The sequence below is a fragment of the Canis lupus genome, chromosome 11 (genome assembly GCF_011100685.1).
Source record: "Canis lupus familiaris isolate Mischka breed German Shepherd chromosome 11, alternate assembly UU_Cfam_GSD_1.0, whole genome shotgun sequence".
Lineage (NCBI taxonomy): Eukaryota > Metazoa > Chordata > Mammalia > Carnivora > Canidae > Canis > Canis lupus.
In genome coordinates, this window is record NC_049232.1 from 28,624,059 (window position 1) to 28,647,286 (window position 23,228).

Below are 23,228 nucleotides of genomic sequence, written 5' to 3' on the forward strand. Positions count from 1 at the left end.
GTTTCACCTCTCACTGTGGACCATGGTCAGTGGACTAGGATAATTCCACCCAGTGAAACCAACCTCTCCTGTGCCACTCTAACCAAAAATATTATTTTCTTACAAGTAAAACACCATATCTTGCTGATTTTGAGCTATACCTATTGAAAATAATAAATAATTCATCAGCTCGGAGTCTCACCTAAAAGTATTAACCTTTTTAAATTTCCAGTGCCTAGGCAACCCTGAGATTCTTTGAAGGTTCAGCTCCCCAAGGGCAGAGAAACAACCTAAAAAATTTATACCAACTTTTCCCAAGTTAGAGCCAGTAACTCAATCAATCTCAATGGATTCCTGACTCATAAGCAAGCTTTCTCTATTAGGTGGTGAATTCTAGGAATTGGTAGATCTGAGAAGTCCATCTTGGCTGTACCTGTGATAAACAGACACTAAAAAATGTAAATGAGGGTAGAAAAAGACTTTGAAGTCTAGAATCAGAGAATCCAAGAACTTGAGAACTAGAAATGACTCTAGTGACCAACCAACATAACCCTTGGGATGCTGAGGTCCAGAGAAGTGAGAGTATTGGCCAGAGGTCACAGAGTCGGTGATTAAGTAGCAGAGGTGCTCTATTTATTTTTTAAATAAAATTAAAATCAAGCCTCATGACAGTGCTTTCACTATAGTGTATTCTTCACAGAAGTACTTTGGACCGATTGCTGTTAAGAAAGCAAGGGTCATAGGGAAACAATGCAAAAAAGAGAAAAAGAGGGTAAGATTTTTGAACTTGGTTTTCCTTGAAAACAAAATAAACAAAACAAAACAAAACACCTTCAGAGGTTGTTTTTACTTTGATAGACCATGTATTCTTCCAGCAATATTCCAGCTTCTCTTTTCCTTTTTTAGTTGCATATGGTTCAGCTGAAGACTTTGGGACTTTTCTACCATAATCATGGAACTATTTCCTAATCACTATTCTGCATTTCTTTTCCATTTATCAAGCAGTTCCACTTCAAATTGCCTGTCTTGAGACTTACTGAACTCTACTAGCATTCAAGCCTGCTCACCACCTACCTCTTACTGCATCTGACTTCACTACTCCATTGCTTCCTGTGGCCTGTTGACAGTCATTTAGTTTCTGTGTTTCCCATTCAATAGCATCTCTGTTTCAGTCCCCGGTAGAGCCTGGTGGAAACTTGGAAGAGAGGAGAGCACATAAATGAAAAATAAACCTCTATTTTCACATCAAAATTGGAGGGTTTTTTTTTTATAGGTCTTATATATTGTTTAGGGAAAAAAGAGTTCATTATTCCTGCTCATGACCTAAAATCAGAAAGCCTTTGCAAGGCTTAGATGTATAGATTATTGAAAACTAAAACCTGGTTTCCACTGGGTACAGACTATCATAAATTCATTCCCATTTAAGGGATTAGAATGACAAAAAGGGAAAATGAAATGCTCTAAAGGAATTTAAATCTTCCTCCTCCTAGAGAATTTAATGCTTTGAGTTCTGTTTCTAAATGTTACAGTCTACAGTGTAATTCAGGAAGTCCCCAACCTATTACCTTTAGCTTTTCCAACCTCAAATGACTCCCATTAGGGCTCTGTGGCCCAAATGAAGTTGATGAAGCCAACCCTTAGAAGTGGTTCTATTCTATAAAACTCTTAATGCATACTTCATCAACCAAAAATAGATGATTTAACTTTTTCCAAAATGACAGACATTTTGGGTTTGGAGAAAAAAAGATGCAATCACTGTGCTATCTCCCATAAAGAGCCATCAAACCCCCAGTGGTTAGTGTTGCCCAATAAACTGATGAGCCACATTGAGAATATTGGATGTGGGGTTATTCTGCTCATCGGCCCTCAAGAGAGATCAAATGGCACTGAAAACACTTCAGGGAATGTCAAGGGAAAATAATTAAGAAGAAGAAAAGGTAAGAAAAAGAAGGAAGACCAAAATTAAAACAAAAACAAGTCAATGTTTTTGCCTAGAACGATAAAGCTAGATATACTTGAAGAAGAAAGCATGATGAACATAGTGAGCACAAATCCTTATTTGATAAAACATCTTATCTGTCTGCTTTATCTGTAAGGCTCTATGTGGAGTGCTATGGGGGGAATGGAGATAAATTAGACAAAGTTCATGTCATGGAGTATATGCATTTTAGTGTGTTTAAAATTAGAAAAACAAATATCAATAGTGCAAACAGAACACTGCATATGTCTAAGAGGTATGTAGATAAAGCAATAGTATTTCAGAGGATGAACAATGTCAATTGGAAGGAAAAGGAAGGGAAATTATAGATAAAGTTTTATCTCAAAAGACAAGTATGATCAAATGTGGATGTATTAAAAACAAGAGCATAGGATATAGAGGGACTATAGGGAAAAGTTACATCAGTAAATTAGTTAAGGCAAAATTTACTGGTATGATTGATAAATCCTCAATCTCAGTGGTTTCACAGAATAGGGATTTAATTTTGGCTTCCAAAATGGACATTCCTGTTTAGTAGGTGACTATCTATAAGTGGTGATTTAACAACCAAGTTCTTTCCATCTTTTGGCTTTTATCCACTCTCACATCTCTAAGATCACTGCACTCATCTACATTCAGCCGATAAAAGAAAAGAGAATAGAAGGAAACACTTGGAAAATTTTTGTGGGCTGTCTCTAAAAGTGGTACATTGATTCTACTTATATTCCAATAAGTATAACTTAGTCATGTGCCCACACTTAACTACAAGGTATACTGGGAAATGTAAGTCCAGTGAGAATAGCAAAAAGAAAATGAATTTGATGAATAAATAACTAGCTGATCTCTTCCACAGGTGGGATAGTCTGAATGGAGAAGTAATTCAGTTTGGTTGAATTGAGGTTGGGAGATAAGACATTCTTTGAGATAAAACTAAAGAAGTGGGTTGAGAACATTTTTATTTTTGAATAATGGATTGATTATTTCATTCATTCATTTAGCAAAATTTATTTAGCACCTGCTATATACCAGATACTATACTAGATGTTGAGGATTCAATAAGCAATGTGTCTAGTGGAGGAGACAATTATGAGAGTGTTGTAAGCATAATGATAGAGGTATATAAAAATACCATAAAACACAGAGGAAAGGAAATCACTCTGCTTGGGAAGTTTGGGATTGGAAGTGAATCAGAATAAGTCTTTTTATGTGAGAATAGTGGGCAGTGGGGGATATGAAAGTGATATTCCAGGTGGGGGAAACATTCTAGGCAAATGTCCAGGTATATGGAAATCACAAGGTCACAGAGAATATGGAATTTTTCACAGAATCCTAGTTTGCTAGAAATTGGCCAACTCTACAAGTCTGAAAAATATGAATTCAGGACAAAAAGGAAAAACAATGGAAATGCAGCATTTCACAGTGGATCATTAATTCACAGAGTTTTTTCTTTAAGAAGTGGTATAGACTAGTGATATACACATTTACTGGTAGATTAAAGAGATAGATTCAAGGTTGAGAGATTACAATGTAGGAAGCTTTTAGGGGTACATTGCAGGTCCCTTGCATTTATTGGCTTAGTCATAATATATTATTTGGAGTTGGCTGTCAAAGACATGGGCTTTTAATTCAGATAGACTTGGATTTAAATCCTAGATGTAGCCCTTGCTAGCTATGTGGTCCTGGGTGATTTTTGAGTCTTGGTTTTCCTTGTCTGTAAAATTGAGACATTGATATTATATACTCTAGTGTATCAGTTAGGTTTTTTGCCCATTATTTAATGGCTTAAAAGTGATTTATTTTTGAGAGTTGACAATTTTGATTGTGCTCAGTTAAACAGTTTTCTTGCTGGCCTCACCTGAACTCATGCATATTGCTATATTTAGCTATAGGGTGGGCCAAGGGCTAGTTGGTCTGCAATAGCCACTTGTCTGGTAATTTGTTCTGGCAGTCAGTCAAGGTAATGAGGCTGAATGTACTAATGTAGCTAGTAGGCTAGTTTGGGCTTATTCATATAGTGACAATCTCAAGATTCCCAAGTGTATAAAGATAGGGCAAGCTCCAATGCTGAAGCGTTTTACAAGCCTCTTTTTGTGTTATGTTATAATCTCACTGGCTAATGCAAGTCATGATGTTCCATTGGCCAAGCTCAAACTTAGTATGAGAATTGACTATCCAAGGCCATGGATACGGGGATTAAAAAATCCATTGGGACTGCAACAATCTACCACATTCAATCATGGTGTTGTCACATAAATTAAATAATATAATGTACTTACTATTTTGATCAAATTTACTAATGTAGTAAACTTTCAATAAATAGTAATGATAAAGATGATGATTAGGCATGGATCACTGCCAAAGTGGAATATGTAATTACTTTTTATAGTTGAGGAAAATGTCTAACAGGAAATAGGAGATCTAGATTTTAGTCTAGCTTTGCTGTAATATGATTTGAGGTAGGGAATTGATACTAGAAGGACTAGAAGTTTAGTTACAACAATGGACAAATAAACATTTCTTTGTTAATTGCTACTCCAGATAATTCTTCTACCATTAATCCTATCACATCCCACCTTACTAGATTGTTTCTCAATACTCTCCCTTGTCCGTTCACCACAACGACCTTTGTCTGCCTAGGCCTGCTACCACTGAATACATGACTTATTATACAACCTCTCACTCTGTGTCAGATATCCTGGGTACTTTTTCTTTCTGGATCTGTGAATGTATTTATTAGGATGCCTATAGATACATGCAACTAAATAACTAACTGAAATGGCTCAAACACTGAGGAATTATTAGTTTATGTAATAACTCTGGAGGAAATAATTCCTGAGTTGATTGATTGATTGATTGATTGAGAGGTTCAATAAATGTCAGTTCTCAGATATGGCACTCTGAAATTCTCTTTGGTTTTCTTTTGCTATTATTGCAAGATGACAGCTTTCATTTCCAAACATCCTGTACTCACAAGACAACATCTCAAGGCAAGAGAGAAAGGGTACTTCCTATTCCCACTTGTGGTCCCTTACTCCCTTTTGTTTACTTATCAGATATGTCAAATTCTCTCAGAACCTTCTCCTTTATTTCTCATTGACTAGAAAAATTACTTCCAAACCAATCAGAGGCAAGGAGGGAATAAGGTTCTTGTTATCATGGTGAGATTAGATTTCTCATCATTCATTTTCCATAAATAGAAAGGGGCCATATTCCTTGGGTATACTGTTGCATAATATATTGTTACAAGATAGTTGTTTTTAAACCTTTACTCATGATTCTTACAAAAATATAAAATGGATAGGTGTCAAAGATTTCATTTAACAGATGAATTAAGAAGGAAATGAGAGAAATTACAACTAGTTCTAAAGAGATTCCAAAGACCAAACAAATATATAAGACCATCATGATTGCTGAAGTGAATTTATTTAATTGATGCAAAACTAGCTTCTTCCATTGTAGGGGAGAAAAGTCAATTGAACCTCCATGGAACAGAACTTATTTTCTATAGAAAAGAAATATTTGTCTTACCATGAGTTTTCTACAAGTTAACTTCTCTCTCTATAGGCTTGTAAAATAGCTCAAAGACAATGAAAGTCACAAATAACATAAAATCAGATGACTCGGGAGAGTGAGCTTCAAACAATATATATATTTAATTTGAAGACATTTTATAGTCTTTTGGTCCATTAAAAGTCTTTCAATTTTTTCTTATAATATGAGAAAAATCAGATTTTCTTAGCAAGAAATGAAGGGACATGGCTGTTGGACAGAACACCAACAGTTAGAGAAATAAACATATTTTAATTTGCAGTGAGGCTTTCATATCACTTCACAAGGATCACTTTGGAGGTAAATGGTGAAACAGACAGTATTGGTTGAGGCAGAGAAAGCCTGGTGATTTGTCCTTAATCTAAGCCTGAGCCTTCAGTGGGAATGGAACAGCAGCTTGGTATCTCCATTTCTGAGAAGTTGCTAGAATTGCACATTAGGAATTGTCACCAGAGGCACTTCTGCCATGAAAGACTGGACCATGAATGATTCCTTCTTGGAAGCCACAGAATTTAATTTTTCTAATGTTCATGATGATTCTTTGTTCCCATTCCACCCCCTTCCTTGGCTCTTTCTGCATTTAGTGTAAATTGAATTCCAAGGGAATTATACCAGGGATCACATACTATTCATTTCAGTCTGTTGACAGGCAATTTTTCTGTAGTACCCTGCTGGGGATTTGATAGTGAGAGGGGGTGGTGTGAAAATGTGATATCTGGTATTCTTACAGCTTTTGTCCCCAATCTGGTGTTTATGGACTGCTTTATTCCTGTGTCTTATACACTTTGGGATACTATATTTTTGTACCTTAATTAGCTTCAAAATTAATAAACCAATTTTTTCCCTTAAGTTCCAAACCACACAGTGTACTTGCCAACACTGTTAGCTCAGCAAACCTGTCTTGTCATAGGAAAGAAATCTAGTCAGGCTTTTGCTAAACACTGCGTTTAATACACATACATTTCACACATATACATCAGACTTTGCCTGTGAATAAATTTTTCCTTGAGAAAGCTATTTTACAAGCCTTACACACTTTAGAGGAATAAACATTTTCTCCACTTTGTTACATTGCAACTAAATAATGTCTATATCCAAGGCAAAATATAGGTCTATACTGATTTCTCTAGGCTAGTGGTTCTCAAGCTTTGGCCTGCAGCATAATCACAGAGGTGCTGGTTGAAACATAGATTGTGGGCCACATAACAGTTTCTGATTTGAAAGATCTGGATGGGCCTAAGAATTGACACTTCTAACAAGTTCCCAGGTGGTTACTGCTGCTGCTGGTTTGGAAACTACAGCCCAAGAACCACTGCTCTAAGCCAGTTACCATCAGGAGATTCTCTCAGTCCAGAAGGCATTCAGAAATCTACATGTGAGAGATAAGGGAAGTCATTTTGTTATTTCTAAGGAGTATTTCCTTACCCTTCAAAGGTGCTTATTTGACTTTCTATTATCTTCATCCATGAAAATATTGATGTGAATAATCAAAAATGGCAGACCATTAAAAAATCATTGTATTGAAATCACTCTAGTACTTCCAGTTCTCTGTTGATGCGTGCCATAGGTAAGAGAAAGAGACTGAATTGAAAATCAGCAAACTCATAAATCTGAGTAGGATTCTTATCATATACTGGCTGTGTCACTTTGGTCTATCATGGACTGTTTCCTTTCTGTAAATTTCATCTGTAGACAAGGATTGTGGATTGTGTTGATTGCTAAGTCCCTTCCAGCCCTAATTTTCCACAAAACTGATCTTAAGCAAGCTCATCTGCTGGTTTGGGCGTCTAGAGCAAAGGAATCCAGCAGGAGAGGGGCAGTAACTTCCTCAGAGCCCACAGCTATGGTTTTGTCAACCTTGATGACAGAGTGAAGAGCCAAGTAAGTGGAGTTTCAAGGGACCCAGGTAAAAGTGATCTGATTACCTGCTCTTTTGATAGAGCTGTCACAGGGTTATTAATGATCTCCAACTGCCTCACACGGTTTTGCATGCTGTCACACCTATGCCCTCAGAATTGTTCCAGCACCAAAGATCCTCAACCAGAGGAAAAGTGCAATCTCCACATTTCAGTAGAAACTCTGGAGGCTTTGCTAGGAAGTGCTCTGGACAAGTAAGAAGGCTCCCTGCAGTCCACTTCAGGCATCTGAAGGGTCACAAAAGAAAGGTGGAATGCTTTTGGTTTCACCTCAGAGTCCTAGAGTTCCATGCACAGCCTATGGTTAATAGAAGGGCAGAGACTCTTTGAAAAGAAATCTATTGTCAAGTCTTGCAGTCCATTGTGCATGTGTGTATATGTGTTTCTTTGGCAAAATTATGGACTCTTATGACTCTCCATGCTTCCTCCATCATTGAATTTGTCTATTGCCAGAACTGGAGCAGAAGAAGTACTTTGTGCTGAGTGGATAAATATATGGATATCCATACTTCTGTGTGGAGGTAAATATAAGGGTTGTTTTGTTGGTTTGTTTTTCTCCGAAAACTCTTCAGAATCAATAAAGTTATTAATGAATGAATGGCTTTTATATGAAAACAAAGTTACATCAAAGGCTTGGAATATTTGTTGCCTTGGTAAAGAGATATTGAATGGGTAGATGAATAAAATCTTCAATAGAAGTTTCATGAAAACAGGATTATTTTGTGGCTTGCAAAATTAGCATCTGAACTTCTAAGTCCTGACAAACTTTCAGTGGGTCCCAAAGGTAGGTCTGCAATAAAGAAACAAATAAGTAAACAATTTCTCCCTGATCTCAGCTCCACTAGCATACATATTTTTGTTTCTTCATTGTTTAATAATAATAATAATAACAGCAACAATAATATTAAGGGCACTAACTGGGCATTAAGACCCAGGCATTGTGCAAGCCCTCTTTTCCTTTTTTCCCCTCTTTTCTTTTAATACTTATAGCAATCTAAGAAGTAATTACTATAATTATCCTCAGAAAGACTGGATAATTTATTCAAGGGCATCCAGTTGTTGATGGGGGAGGCAGGATTTTTGCCAAGGAAGTCTGACCACAGTGCCACACTTCTCACTGCTCCATCATACCAGTAGCATTTGTTGATAAATGAGCCTTTGGAAAAACAGCTTGTGGGAGGCTGAATAATGACCCCCCAAAGATGTGTATTATCTTAATGCCCAAAACATGTTAATAAATTGCCTTACATGGCAAAAGGGACTTTACACTGATAACTAAATTAAGGGTATTGAGATGGAGAGATTACCTAGGATTATCCAGTGGGCTTAATGTAATCACAGAGGTCTTTATAAGAGGGAGGCAGGGGATCAGAGTAAGAAAAATTCACAGATGACAGAAGCAGAGGGGGCCATGAGCTGAGGAATGGAGGCAGCCTTGAGAAGCTGGAAAAAGCAAGAAAATAGAGTCTCCCCTAGAGTCTCCAGGATAAACAAAGTCCTATTAACCCATTTTGGACTTCTGACCTCCAGAATGTGAGATAATAAATATGTATTGTTTTAAGCCACTGAGTGGTAATTACTAGCAAGTATTTAGTTTTGGCACTTTGTTACAGCAGCCATAGAAACGGAAACAGAGTTGATGTAACCTGATAATAGTTACACCCTGCCCTCATTAGGAAGATGCTAGCACAAGGCCTCAAATCTGCTATAACTGTTTCACAGACCTCACTCTGGAGAGAAATACCCTGTTGGTTTTGAGGCTCCCAGATTTGCCTGCTGCTTTATTTATCAGTACATAAATACATGCCATTTCAGAAAGTGGATGCCATTCCCCAGCATATTCACAGCAATCAAAATAGCAAACAGACTGAAAATTGCCATAATAGCGCTTATTCTTGTCCTCACTTTGACTTATAAAATGACATGCTTACAAGATTTGTAAAAATCTCTGCTTCTCTTTGCCACCTCCCTTTTTTCTAGATCCTTCTTTTCTGTCTGTACTAAGAAACTAAGTCCATTAGCAGGTTTCCTTTCACTGGTATATATTGTGAGCTTTATTCTTTTTTTCTTTTTAAGTGATCATATGTTTTCTCTTTTAACTATTTTTATGACATGTGTTGGGTTAACAGCAAAAGGGAACCTTGAAATGGCAAACATAAACATGAGGAATGGAGACTCTAAATTAATTTCCTCTCTGACTAAAGAGAAAACATGGTTGGTCTCTATTTGAGTATATCAGATTTATGTGGTAGAGAAAGAAGGATTGTTTTAAACTTTAAAAAGAAGAGCAAAATGTAATATCCTTTAGATACCTACTATATGTCTAATGATTTATGCATGCTATCATATTTACTTCTCACAACCTTTAAACGCTAGGTATTTTCCTTTTTTTTTTTTTTTTTTTTTTTTTTGGATGCAGAAGAGTAAAATGACTTATACAAGGTTTCACAGCTTTGAAAGATGAAAGCCAGGTATTACCTGAGGCCTAAACTATTGTAAACCCCATAAAGAGTGGGTTTCCTTCCTGTACCATCCTCAAGGTGAAAAGTATCTTTTCCTTTCAGGGCACCACAACTAGCTTTCTGAGAAGTTCCTTGATACCTGGGAGCAGGCAAGTGCTCTAGAACTATGGGTCCTCCTCTGTTCATCCCATTTTCCTCTTACTTGGAAGTTTCCCATCTGCCATCAGTAGCCTCTCCACTTCAAAGTCATCTTCTTGTTCTCCAAATTGCTCATTGACTCAAATTCTTGCTTTCATCTTCCCTCTCATGAACATGTCATGTTTGACAGAGACAGAATGTTTAAAGAGAAGGCCTTTGTGGTATTACTATGACAGACCTACATAGCCTAACCACACCATGCTATTCCCCAAAATATGGTAGTCTGCCATTCACTGTGAAACTAGATTGTTCTTTTGATATCTCTTGCCATTAGTTTCAAATGTTGGTGCCTGTTATAAATAAATCTGATAAAGATAACACTCTTATAATGTCATCTTATGTTGGTGTATATAAAGAGGCAGAATATAAATTTGGATAATCAAGTATAGGAGGAGAGAAACAGAATACTGGGATGAGGAAAGAACATGAATAGGTGACTTAGAAAAAGAAAAATTTCTATGATTTTATTTTAAGCAAAGCTAGATGAGTTAAGACTACGTGCACTTGGAGGTATGGCGAATATTCAGTCCCTTGACAAGCATGGGGTCTCATATTTCCACTGCATTTTTCTGGTTAGGCTTTGGTGTTGCCTAAAACCAAAACAGAACCCTAATGAAGACAGGAGAAAGAACATTTGGTGTACAACAGGCTGTCTCAGCACACTGGCTCTTTCTCTTTTTCACCTTCCCACTTGCCCCTCATTCATGTTCTACCCCGGCCTGGGTAGACTGAACCTATGGAACACATCATCCAGGCCCCCTTGAATTCTTTTCTCATTGGGTTTAGCCACTGAAAGGTGCTAGCAGGAGATCTTAGATTCGAAGAACTGAGACACTGGGACATTTCTTTCTTGCTGCTTCTTATTCCATGCTATTGTTCTTGTGGTGTCTATACCCTTTCATTACTCTAGATATGGGCCTCTCTGAAATAGGCCTAGTCTCACTAGACTTCAAAAACACTGTTTCCTTATTTTGCCCCTTCATATGTAGGAGCAGTAATAACTTTCCACTCTTGCTGACCTTGGGATGTCTCAACCTCCTTCACTGGTTGGCTTAACCTGCTCACTCTTAATGTGAATAGTACCTTCATTAAAACGTCTTCATCTCAACCATCTGTGTATAGTTCTGTTTCCTGATGTTGCTCCAACTGAGCACAATTCTCTTCCAGAGCCTCATGAACAGAGAGTGTCCCTGCAACCATCATTATTGCATTTTTTAGTTTTGTCCTAGTATCAGAATTAGCCATATTTTTAAATCCTAAGTTCATTTGTTTGCTTGTTTTCTTTTGTAAATGGGGAAATAACTTTGTCTGTTTCACAGGGGGAAATAAGGTAAAGTAGTACCTCTTTAAAAGTGGCATGGGTTTTGCTCCTGTGGAGAGTCAAATCAGTGCCTTCCTGGAAATAAAACCTCCTGTTGATATAGGACCCTACTCTCTTTCCTTAGTATAAAATCTCTCTGACAGGTGTTTTCCTTGTCATATAACATTGGGGTCACAATGAGGTTCCACTGTGCTTGTTTCTAAGCCATACAATGTCACTCTATGGCTGCACAATACCTATGTCCCTAAATGTTCCAGATATTTTAAGGAAATTTAACATAGCTATCTGCAATAAAATGTTATGAAGAGTTGGAGTATTACCTCAACCAGGCAAAAGCCTGATTAAAAAGATCTTATGCTGGCCCTGAAGGTCGGTATTTATGGCACTATATTATTTATAAATAATGTGAGAATTATTATAGCAATAAAAGTTGGCGTTCCAAAGAATGGGCATATTAGGGATGGATAAATTATGGTGACATTGAGACCATAGGTCACATCTGAAGCTTCCTTTCAGCCCAGTGGAAAATTACCACCAATTTGACTGCAGGAAAGTCTTCAAAGACATAAAGAATAGTGGGGAAATTTCCATACATTTGACTAGAAGGAGGAATGAGTAAGACTACATGGATTCAAGGGGCTGTGAGACTTGAGTAATTTAGCATTCGTTCTCAGTTTCAACATTTCTGCCTAACTTTTTTTCTCTGAATCTGAGTAAAGTTGTGCTCTGGTCAGAATACCAGAATCTCAAGTAGAAATACACAGCTAAAGAAAATCTTGAGACTGGAGCAGCCCAGGTGGCTCGGCGGTTTAGCCCCACCTTCAGCCCAGGACCTGATCCTGGAGACCCAGGATTGAGTCCCTGCATGGAGCCTGCTTCTCCCTCTGCCTGTGTCTCTGTCTCTGTCTCTGTCTCTCTCTCTCTCTCTGTCTCTCATGAATAGATAAAATCTGTAAAAACAAAAAACTCCTGAGAGAGGATGAGATTGGAGACTGTATGTAATCACAAATCTGAACTTAACCCACAAACTCCTCTGCCCCTCCTACAAAAGGCAAGAGCATAGGTTCCCAGTTGATACCATTGCATGGCCAAGGTTCAGACAATTGACACATTTAAGGGGCAGTTATAAGAAAGTCTCTTTCTCTTCAAAGGAAAGCTTTAGAAGTACAAAATTGTTGGGACGTCTCAGTCCCTATCCCTATGGAGGTAGAGTCCACTTCATTGCTGGAGAACGTAATCTTATCACAAGACCTGTGATTATTTTTAAGGAAACACTCATTTGGAAACACCATTCTATATGATGTCCCTACTTCACCCCTTCTCTGATTTAAACACTTCAAACTCGAAGATCAGTTTTCACTCAAAAGCTAACAGATATTTATTACTCTAGGAAGCAAGCCAGTTTTAAAAGTTCAACTCCACTTCTGACTCTGAAATGTTTGAGATGGGAAAGAGCTCAGAAAATTATTTTCAAAACCAGTTGTCTAATCATACTGTTTCTGGCTATGGGCAAGAAATTGATTTAGTTAAGAAAAGCCATTCTTGTGACATTTGTAATATAAAAACCACCAGGAGGGTCTCACTCTGCTGGAAGATCTCTTTGTCCAAAAAGCATCAGAGTTGCAAGTAAACTGAACAACTGGGGGAAGGGGGAAGTAAAATAACACTCCGATCCTTTGATAGACTGCCATCTCTCTATGTTTTTGTTTTGGCACTTTAAATGTCTATGTTTTTCCTTGGGGTTTGTTTTATATAGTGTCAAATTTGTGTACACATTTTTTTCTTTCTCTAAGGAAAATTCATTCTTCTACAGGTCCATTAAAGTTCTTAGGCAACCTTTAAACTGGTAATTATGTAGAGATTATACTGAGAAGGAGGTAGATTCAATTCAAAGGTGATTACAATGTAATCCAGAAAGCATAAATAATAATGTACTTAGCAGAAGAGTTTGCAAAAAGGCACAACCATTACTTAGCTATGTGTGCCTGGGGAAAGAATAAGAACCCAAATGTTTGTGATTTATGATTCCTTCGTCTCTGTTAGGAGCTTCATATATATATACTTTTTTTCAAACCATTTCCTTATGAGAATGAAAATAATCTTCAGTATTGCGTGTTTCTTCTTCCCTTTATGTTTTGCATCCTTGGTCAGCGTTGGGCTGCTTAACCCTGGAGTTTGTAGGACAGCATTCTGGGGAAGCAGAAGCAAAGCCACTAAATTTGATTGGCTGGAAGGCAAGTTGTACCCTATATTTCTATAATCTTTATTGCTATTTTATTTTCAGTTTCTACCACATAAATTTTTGCACTTTGGAAAAACAGAAAGATCTGGTTTCTCAGATTCGGGATTTAAAATTTCATTGTTTGGAAATTCACTGTTTACCCTCCCGTGGTTTCAAATTCTTCCACTCTTAAATTAATAGATCTAAAGGTACTAAAGAAAGGTGTTTAAAAATTTGCATTTAATTGAGTCTTTTCTCATAATGCAACATGAAGAACTCCAAAGAGAAAGTTGGCATGTCTTTCAAATACAGACCAAATTTTACGGATTTTCCAATCTTAAGAAATGTAAACAGTCTATCTCATCCCACTTAAATAGGGAGGATGTACTATATCCCTTTTATTCTTCATTGTGGTGACATTTGGTTGATATTGAATGTATGGATTATTTCTCCAGTAGCTTCATTTGTTTATTAACCACATGGACCGTATCATTTAATTTTTAAAAAAGATTTATTTATTTATTCATGAGAGACACACAGAGAGAGGCAGAGACACAGGCAGAGGGAGAAGCAGAATTCCCACAGGGAGCCTGATGCAGGACTCTATCCCAGGACCCTGAGATTATGACCTGAGCCAAGACAGATGCTCAACCACTGAGCCACCCAGGCACCCCATATCATTTAATTTTTTGTCTCCTCTCCAGTGCTCTATACATGTTCTTATGTATACAGAATTGACACAAATTCCTGAAGCCAAATTAGAATTTATCATAATAATTCTGGAAATAAACCATCAGTCAGAATAGATTAGAATATGCTGCAGCAACAAATGACCTGAAAATATCAGCAGCTTATAATACCCTGGGATTCAAGCAAGTAGAGCAGAGTCTAGATGGTACATTGCTATATCATGGCAGAGAAAATGAGAGATACTGAACCAGCTGCTGCTTTGAGGGGACATGCATCACTTCTGCCCACATTTAATTGGTCAGAGTAAGTCTTATGGCCACTCACTGAAGGAAGAGAAAAATGAGATACTAGGCAAACCTAACGTAATCTCCACAGGAGACATAGGGGTTAAAAAGAAGACATACTGGGGCAATGTTTAGTTGGTATATATCCTTCCAGCCTTAGGCCAGGCAATTAGCAACTATTATTCACCACTTCCCTGTCTCTTCTAACCTTGGGTATGATTAAATTAATTGGTTAAGGAAAGCTGGTATGCATTTCATGTGATTAATGCCCTAGAAAACAATTGCAGTAGATTGCATTGATTTGTTTCATTTTACATACTTGAAATTAGAGGCTTATGAAGTCTACATGCAAATTTATGCAAAGTGGGATGCAAATTCATATTGTGAGCTATGAGTCCTGGCACTCCCCCCGCCCCCCAGAAAAAGAACTGCACCATTGAATATGCATGTGCTGCATATGGTGCTGCTCTTTTCAAATAGCAGCTCAGAGCCAGCAGCCAAATAAATCCCAATGACATCGACTGAGCAACAAACAGAAGTTTAAAGTCATTTAGAACAAAAATTAAGCTCCAAAGTCTCAATATTTTTAGGGTCAATATCTCCAAACAAGATTTGAGTTAATAAATGCACTGTTCCCTGGACTCAGTGGATGGGGTAGAGACATACAGTTGAACAAAAGAGGTACTAGCGGAACCCATCCTAGAATATCATTCTCTTGATTGCTTGCTTCTGGTGATCACTTGGCTGGCTGGATCAAATAAATCTTCATTGCCACAAGCCAGTGCCCATGTGAGCTGACAATATTTTTCCCTCATTTGTACCCATCATTGGGGGATTCTGGTTCCAAGATTCAGACAGGGAGTGATTATTAAGATAGTCTCAAAGAGAGGAACAAATTTTGCACCTGAGTGCTTTCAACTCAGGCATAGGGGAAAAATTAACCACTTGTAGGAATACCAATTAGAAACAATATCTTGATTGGCCTGCAGGTGGTACTCAGATGATTCTTCTGAGCTCATTCTGTTCTTGCGAGACCCCAATTTTCCTTTGATACTAAGTATGTGTAAAATATTTTTGGTAAATGTTTATAAATAAACTGATATTGGGTGCAGCCTCATGAGAGTTCTTCTAATTTGATGCTAATGACTTCAGCATTTAGTCATTTAGTTATTCATTCATTTATCAAATACTTTTTTGGTTACCCTCCAAGTATTAGGTAGGGACCTGGGGGTAAAGAAAGAATGATAAGCATCCCCTGTGCTTAAGAACTACCAACCAACCTACTGAGCTACCTGAAGCTCTTCATAGTATCAAGGACATTGTTTTTGGATGGCATTTAAAAGTAAATGCTTATGAATTACATTAAGAAATATACCAAGTGGGAGGAGGGAGCAATGAAATCTTTTCATTAGCGTTTATGGAACAATCCTCCATTATAGTAACTGTTTTTGGGTTTTTTTTAGTAACTTTTTATAAAAATCTATTCAGGAAAATATTTCTCAGCCACAGCTAAGGTTTCAAACAATATTTAGTACAACAAAATTTCAGTACAATAAATGTGCTTCTAATGTCCCCTGTAGTTTGTCATAACGGGGTTTGATCTATGAATTTAAAAGATATGTTCAGTGGTTTAGATGTTTAACTTATAAAAAATTTCCCAGAGAAAATGTAAAAAGGAAATATAGACTGTGTTGGAGGCATAAAATGACCAAGAGGTTAAGGGACCTGTGTTTCCTCTATTTACCTTTGGCAATTGCCTTAAGGCAATTGTTCAAAATTGGCATGCCAGTGATAAATGTGTGAGAGTTTCCCACAAAGATCAGTGCAGAAGTGCAAAGTTAAGTCACCTTATAGGCTGAGAGGCAGTCTGATGAAAATACTAATCATCCAAAGATGGCTACTAATAAACAAAGGAATAATAATCATAATGGCATCAAGTCATAGTATTTATGCTTAAGAATTTAAGAATGAGATAAGAGCATTTATTTGTTATATCAACTCAATACGTCCATTTTACAGGTTAGGACACTAAGGCTCAGATAGGTATATAAAGGAGCAAGCATGGTATTCAATTTGGATCTACATGATCTTTTTTCCTCAGGCATTAAACCTCTTCCTGAGGAGAGCTTCTCTCCCATAGCTGAGAGCCAGAGAGGCTGTCAGAGTAAGAAAGTTCACATTAGCTTGACCTCGGTGAAGGACAGCTTTCAGAAGCCTGCTCTTATCTGGCCTGTTCAATGAGCTCAACTACTCCAATCCAGTGACGAGAAGAATAGATGCTTCTTTTATTTCTTTGACTGCAAAAATCATTTAAGCAGGCTGGCTTCCCATATCTTATATTTCAAGTGGATATACCATGTATAGTAGGTTGAATTATTCAATTTCTAACCACAGTACCTGTGCCAGTGGCCTTACTTGGAGGTATTGTTGTTGATGCAATTAACTAAGATGAGTTCATGCTGCAGTAGGGTGAGATCTAAATTCAATTATCTTAATGAGAGAAGGAAGATGGAGATTTGGACACAGAGACACAGAAATATAGGGAAGAAGACTACATGAAGACAGAGGCAGGAATTAGCAGTGATGCAAGATATAAGCTACAGAACACCAAGGACTGCTGACAACAACTAGAAACTAAGAAAGCATCAAGGAAGGATACTTCTCTAGAATCTTCAGAGGAAGCACAAACCTACGGACACCTTGACTTGGGATTTCTACCCTCAGAATAGGAGAGAATATATTTCTGTTCTTTTAAGCTACCCAGTTTGTGGTATTTGTTATGGAAGCCCTTGGGAGGCTAATCTATTACATTTCTTGTCTCTCCCCATTGTATCTCCCGTTTTGTTACCATAGCCATCATCTATTAAGACCACTGTCTCCATCACTTGAACTTTTATTGTGGGCTTTCCTCTGATCTGGCTGCAAACTACTTTTTTCTTTTGCAGTACATCTTTTCCGCCATTTCAAAAATCATTCTCCAGAAGTCCAGGTCCAATTATGGTATACCTCCACTGTTCTAAGTTTTCAGTGACCCCCCCTGCCAATATTTGACACCCCTACTCTGGGACTCAAGACTCCAAATGAGAAGTTTCTAACTCACCTACTCATCACTGTGGTCTCTCATGTCTTTGTCATCCTTGTCCTTTGAGTCCATGGTTACTATTCATAACTATCATTATTTCTTAAATCTGAATTCAGCTCAAATGAAGGTTCAGCATGCCCTGTCTCTGAGCTTCATTTTTCCTCCTTGTTGCTTTCTCATTTTTACATACTTCACTCCTACTAAATATGCTACTGTCTCCCTCTTTTTCCCTTCTGAGGCCCATGGTTGTCCTTCCTACTTCACAAATGCTGTCTACTCATAGTCTTCCCCAGTTGTACTAACTTGGCAGTCTTTTTCCACCCATGACACTCCCATAATTTCCCCCTCTTCAGTAATAATTAATCTTGAATTCTTTCCATGTACCAGCCACCATGCTAAGAATTTTTTTAAAGATTTATTTATTTATTTATTTATTTATTTATTTATTTATTTATTATTTTTAGAGAAAGAGGGGGAGAGAACATGGAGTAGAGGAGCAGAGGGAGAGAGAATTTCAAGCAGACTCCCCACTGAGCATGGAGCCTGCCATAGGGCTTGATCTCACAATTCTGAGATCATGATCTGAGCCAAAATCAGGAGTTGGGTGCCTAACCAACTGAACCACCCAGGCACCCCTGTGCTAAGATTTAAACTTGTAGATTATCATATTTCATCCTCACAACAATTCTACTTGTTAATTTTATGGGGAAAAAATGAGGCTTAGAATTAAAAAGTGTCTTGCTGGAGATCACAGCTAACAAATGGTGGAATTTGTTTAAGATCTGGGCTGCTGAAATCCCAGTCCCATGTTTCTCATCATTATACAATGTCACCTCTGTGATAGCTTCATTGCTCTTGAGTTATTGTGATATCTTGGGTCTTCTTCTTCTCATATTCTATTTGCAGATCCTTGAGAATGGTGTCTCAATTCATTGTGGTTTCTCTGTAGGGCTTGATGTTGGGAAGACTCTGGATTAGGAGGTAACACATGTCAAGTTTAGGCTCACCTCTACCATGAAGCAATGGTGTGGTTTCAAACAATCATATCATCTCCATGGACCACTCTGGCTGTAAGATTTAATAATTACCATGGCTCAGAGCTTGGGCTGTATTAGTAGAGCAACAGACATTGATTTAACTTAATTAGGAGCAGCTCTAGTCATAACTGAGGCCTTTAAACAAACTGGAAGGCAAGAGCCCATAGGTGAAATGCCCATTTGACTAATTGTTCTTTTGTCCAGAAACATTACTTAAAGCTTAAACTGAACACTTTCATGAAAGACCACCTTACAAGAGAGATAGATTATTTGCTAAAGGCAAGTCTGCTCAGTTTTTTCTATTGTCACTTTAAATCAGATGAATTTTCTATTTGTAACAAGTCTTAATTTATTAAACAACTACCAACACATGATATAAGGCATAAGATTTAAAAGTAGATTTTAAGACCATCTAGGGTAGTATCAAGATGTTTAAAGATCATATTTAAATTGAGACATTAAAAACAAAAAGATTTCTCAGCTCTTCAACCATCAAAACATTTGGCGTCGCTTTCTTTCCTAGGCCCCAAATAGCCATGTAATCATCGCTCTGTGTTTTACATGCAATTCCACAGCTAAGTACATCATTATTTAGACTCCACAGATTATATGGTAATCATGGATTTACTGTAAACCCAATTTAATTTCTATGGAATTACTGACTTTAAGGTTGCAAAACAATATTGTTTACAAGGCAGTATAATAGCACCCAGAATGAATGCTGATTAGAACTAATAAACAAAGGAATGCATAGCTTTCAGGACTAAGCCTAAACAGTTATAGTGATCGATATGGTAATCAAGGCTTTTTAAGACAGTACCTGTTGAGCACCTATTCTGCAGTCTCCGTACAACTTACTAAGAATATAGAAAAGAAGCAAAATCATTTTATTATAAAATTCAAGAGTAGTGCTTACAATGGATCACTTCACTTATGTATTTGCTTGTTCTAACTAATAAAACTAACCCTGTGTTTGAAATTTCAATTTTTAATAACCAACATATTGAGTTCTTGGTTAGGTTGGTCTTTAAAGTATCACCTTAAAACCTAAATGTTGTACATTCAATCCATTCCACCCTAAACTTGCTCTCACTTTAATTTCCCTGTAACTAACTAAATGTGTCTGAATTTAGATGCATAGGTGGGAACATGAATGAATAAATTAATACTCCTCAACTCAACAAACTTTGACATGTATTGGACAAGACGATGGATACGGTTTAGTTAGTGGTGTTTATTGGTCATAATCTCTGATGAATAAACTTCAGTTATTGCACAGAGATGAAAACTAGCCTAAGCATGAGTCAAGCTGCATAGGTCTTACTTGACAGTGGGGTTGAAAATGTGTGGGGAAGAGGATTCACACAAAAGTATAGATCAAATAAAAATTTGAGACTTTTGAGAAATTGAGACTGCAAATTAAAGAAGAAAGCTAATAGGCTCAAAAAAAGATGAGTAAGGGGAGAAGATAGGGCCACATTCTATAATTTTTCTAATATTCCTTATGATAGGAATTATATTTGAAAGTATCAAGCTACTAGGGAATGCTGAGTGAGACTTTAAATTTAATAAGGATTGTATATGTTAGAAAGAAGTTGCAAAGTGGTTAGGAGTGGAAAGGAAGATGCTAAATTACATCTCTTTTGGAAACAAGTGCTCCCTTAAGCCTTTTAACCCATCAGGCTAAATATCCCTGGAAACCAATGCCAAGAACCCAACTGCATCTAACATAGTGAATCAGTTCTAAACCAAAAGTTCCTTGAATGTAGGCATTCTATTGCATTCTATTTTATTTTTTTTCATTCATTTATTCAACCAATATTTAATGAGTTCCTACTACATGGCAACTGCTTGCTAGACACTGGAGATTTTAAAATCAAAGGACATATGTGATTTCTCCAGTCTTTAGCCTCATAGAAAGAAAGAATTCAACAAGTTACCTGAGAAAAAACCATAAACATTGCGTTAGTAGTAATTTTTTTTAGTTAACAACAACAACAAAAAGAACAAAAACCCAAAACCTTAGCTAAATTAGAGAGTGATTGGTTCACAGATCAGAATGGTCCAATGCATTCATCATGGCTAAAAGCAGAGAGTTTAGAGCGTGTATTCTGACTTGATCTCATTCTTTCCATTATTCTTCTGTAATCGTTTCAAACTCAGACTTGCTCCTTTGTTGACAGAATGGCTGCTAATAGCTCCAATCATGACTTTTATCTTCTTAGTTCTCTCATTTAAAAAATGGAATTTCTCTTCCCCTGCAGTTCTACAGAAATCTTGGGCCTAATTTGTGTTGTTCAAATTGTTTCATCTACCCATTCCTGAACCAATCACTGCAGCTAACAGGATGCATATGTTCCTTGGCTAAGGCCAAGGCCCACCCTGAGCTAGGGCATGATCAATCCTAATCAAATCACATGAAATGAGAAAAGGGATGGTATCATAAGAAAAATTTGGATGAAGTCCCAGGCAGGCAAAAACAATGGATCTACCACAAATCTTATGATGGAAAAAAACCCAGGGCATTCACTGTGTTCTCACTTCTTTCTCCATGCACATAGGAAGCATCTTTTCAAAGATGGTTATAATAAAATCATTTTAAAAGATATTTTTGAAGGATGCTTGGGTGGCTCAGTTGGTTAAGTGCCTGCCTTTGGCTCAGATCATGATCCCAGGGTGCTGGGGTTGAGCCCTGCATTGGGCTCCCTGCTCAGTGGAGAGCTTGCTTCTCCCTGTCCCGCTGGTGCTCCCCCTACTTGTGCTCTCTCTCTCTGTCCAATAAATAAATAAAATCTAAAAAAAAATATGTATATTTCTGAGGATCTTTTACAGTGTATGGTAGTAAATTTATGTGTCAAATTAACTGAGCTAAAGGATGCCAAGATAGCTGGTCAAACATTATTTTTAGGTGTGTTTGTGAGCCTGTTTCTGGAAGAGATTAGAATTTGAATCAGAAGATAAGGCAAAGAAGATCACCTTCTTCTGGAGGAGGTCATTGAGAGGAGTTGACAGCCCATTGACTTAAAAGCTGGACCCAAAGCAATTGGAGGCCGTTATCCCTCCACATTCCTTGAAATATACATTCAGCTTGCCTTCTCTGCATCAGAAGCTGCCCTAAGGACACAGCCTTGAAAGACTATAGTGTTGCTGAGGCCATCTGCACAGAGTATGTGAGTAAACCCAGTTAAGGCCTCTATATAAACTTTTAAGGTTCTGGCATGGAGTGCAGAGATCTACTCATTTTGAAGTCATCCAAGTAAGTACCCTGGCTTGTTAAAACTACTGCCTACCAATCTGGAGTGACTTGCCTCTTTCTTTGTCTCTCTTTGCTCTCCAGGGGGCAATTTGGAAATTAACACCTTTCCTTATGTGGGTGGACATCATCCAATTGGTTGAGGACCTGAATAGAACAAAAATAAAGAGGAAGGGCAAATTTGTTCTCTGCTTGGGCTGGGATATCCATCTTTTACTGCCTTGGGACATTGGTGCTCCTTGTTCTTAAGTCTTCAGCTTTGGACCAAGACTTGCACACCATTGATCTCTGGTTATCAGGCCTTTGGGTTTGAATTAAAACTACAACACTTGCTTCCCTGGGCCTTAAGCTTAAAAACAGTAGATGGTGGGACTTTTCAGCCTCTACAGTCATGTGATCCAGTCCTTAATACTGAATCTCTTTCTAGATATCATATATACTCCACTAGTTCTGTTTCTCTGGAAAACTCTAACTAATATACAAAGTATTATTTTTGAGATACCCAAAAAATAAGAACCAAGGATCTTGAGGTCTATTCTAAACAGTAAATACGGCCAACTTAAACAATCTAAGAAGTTCCAATATATATAAAGTAATACATTAGAATTTGAATGCTTGGGGTGCCCGGTGGCTCAGTCAGTTGAGTGTCTGCATTTTGATTTCAGCTTAGGTCATGATCTCAGGGATGTGGGATGGAGCCCTGTGGCAGCTCCATCCTCAGCAGGATGTCTGCTTGAGACTCTCTCTCTTTCTCTCCCCTCCCCCCGACCCTTCCCTCTGCAGCTCTCTCTCTCTCAAATAGATAAATAAATAAATCTTAAAGAAAAAAAATGATGTAAATACTTAAGTGATAAGTAAGGCATGAAGACACTATGCTCTACTATAATAACTAAAAAAGCCAACTTCTATTTTCCAGTAATTTGTGCTTTATTTAAAAAAATTTTTTTAAAGATTTTGTTTATTTATTCATGAGAGACAAGAGAGAGACAAGCAGAGATACAGGCAGAGGGAGAAGCAGGCTCCATGAAGAGACCCCGATGTGGGACTCAATACCGGGACTCCAGGATCATGCCCTGAGCCGAAGGCAGATGCTTAACCACTGAGCCATCCAGGCATCCCATATTTTGTGCCTTAAAAGAATTTTCATATGTATTATCTCAGTTGATTTTAAAATCATCAGTCTGGTTGTTGGGGACCCAAATTTTCCATAGGAGACAATTGATGCAGAAAGAGGCACAAAAATCCAAAAGGAGGTGAA

At 37.5% G+C, this 23,228-nt stretch overlaps 1 long non-coding RNA gene across 3 annotated transcripts in view; it reads left to right on the plus strand.

The window, feature by feature from the left end:
* Positions 1-13,641, plus strand: part of LOC102152219 — a 35,098-nt gene extending 21,457 nt beyond the window's left edge. Inside the window, exon 3 of one of the 3 annotated variants that reach the window (XR_005366757.1) lies at positions 982-1,205. This is a non-coding gene — a long non-coding RNA (uncharacterized LOC102152219). Of the gene's footprint in view, positions 1-981; positions 1,206-13,554 lie in introns of those variants that run through there. The other 2 variants (XR_005366756.1, XR_005366755.1) reach the window with 2 other exon arrangements.
* The last annotated feature ends 9,587 nt before the right edge of the window (positions 13,642-23,228 follow it).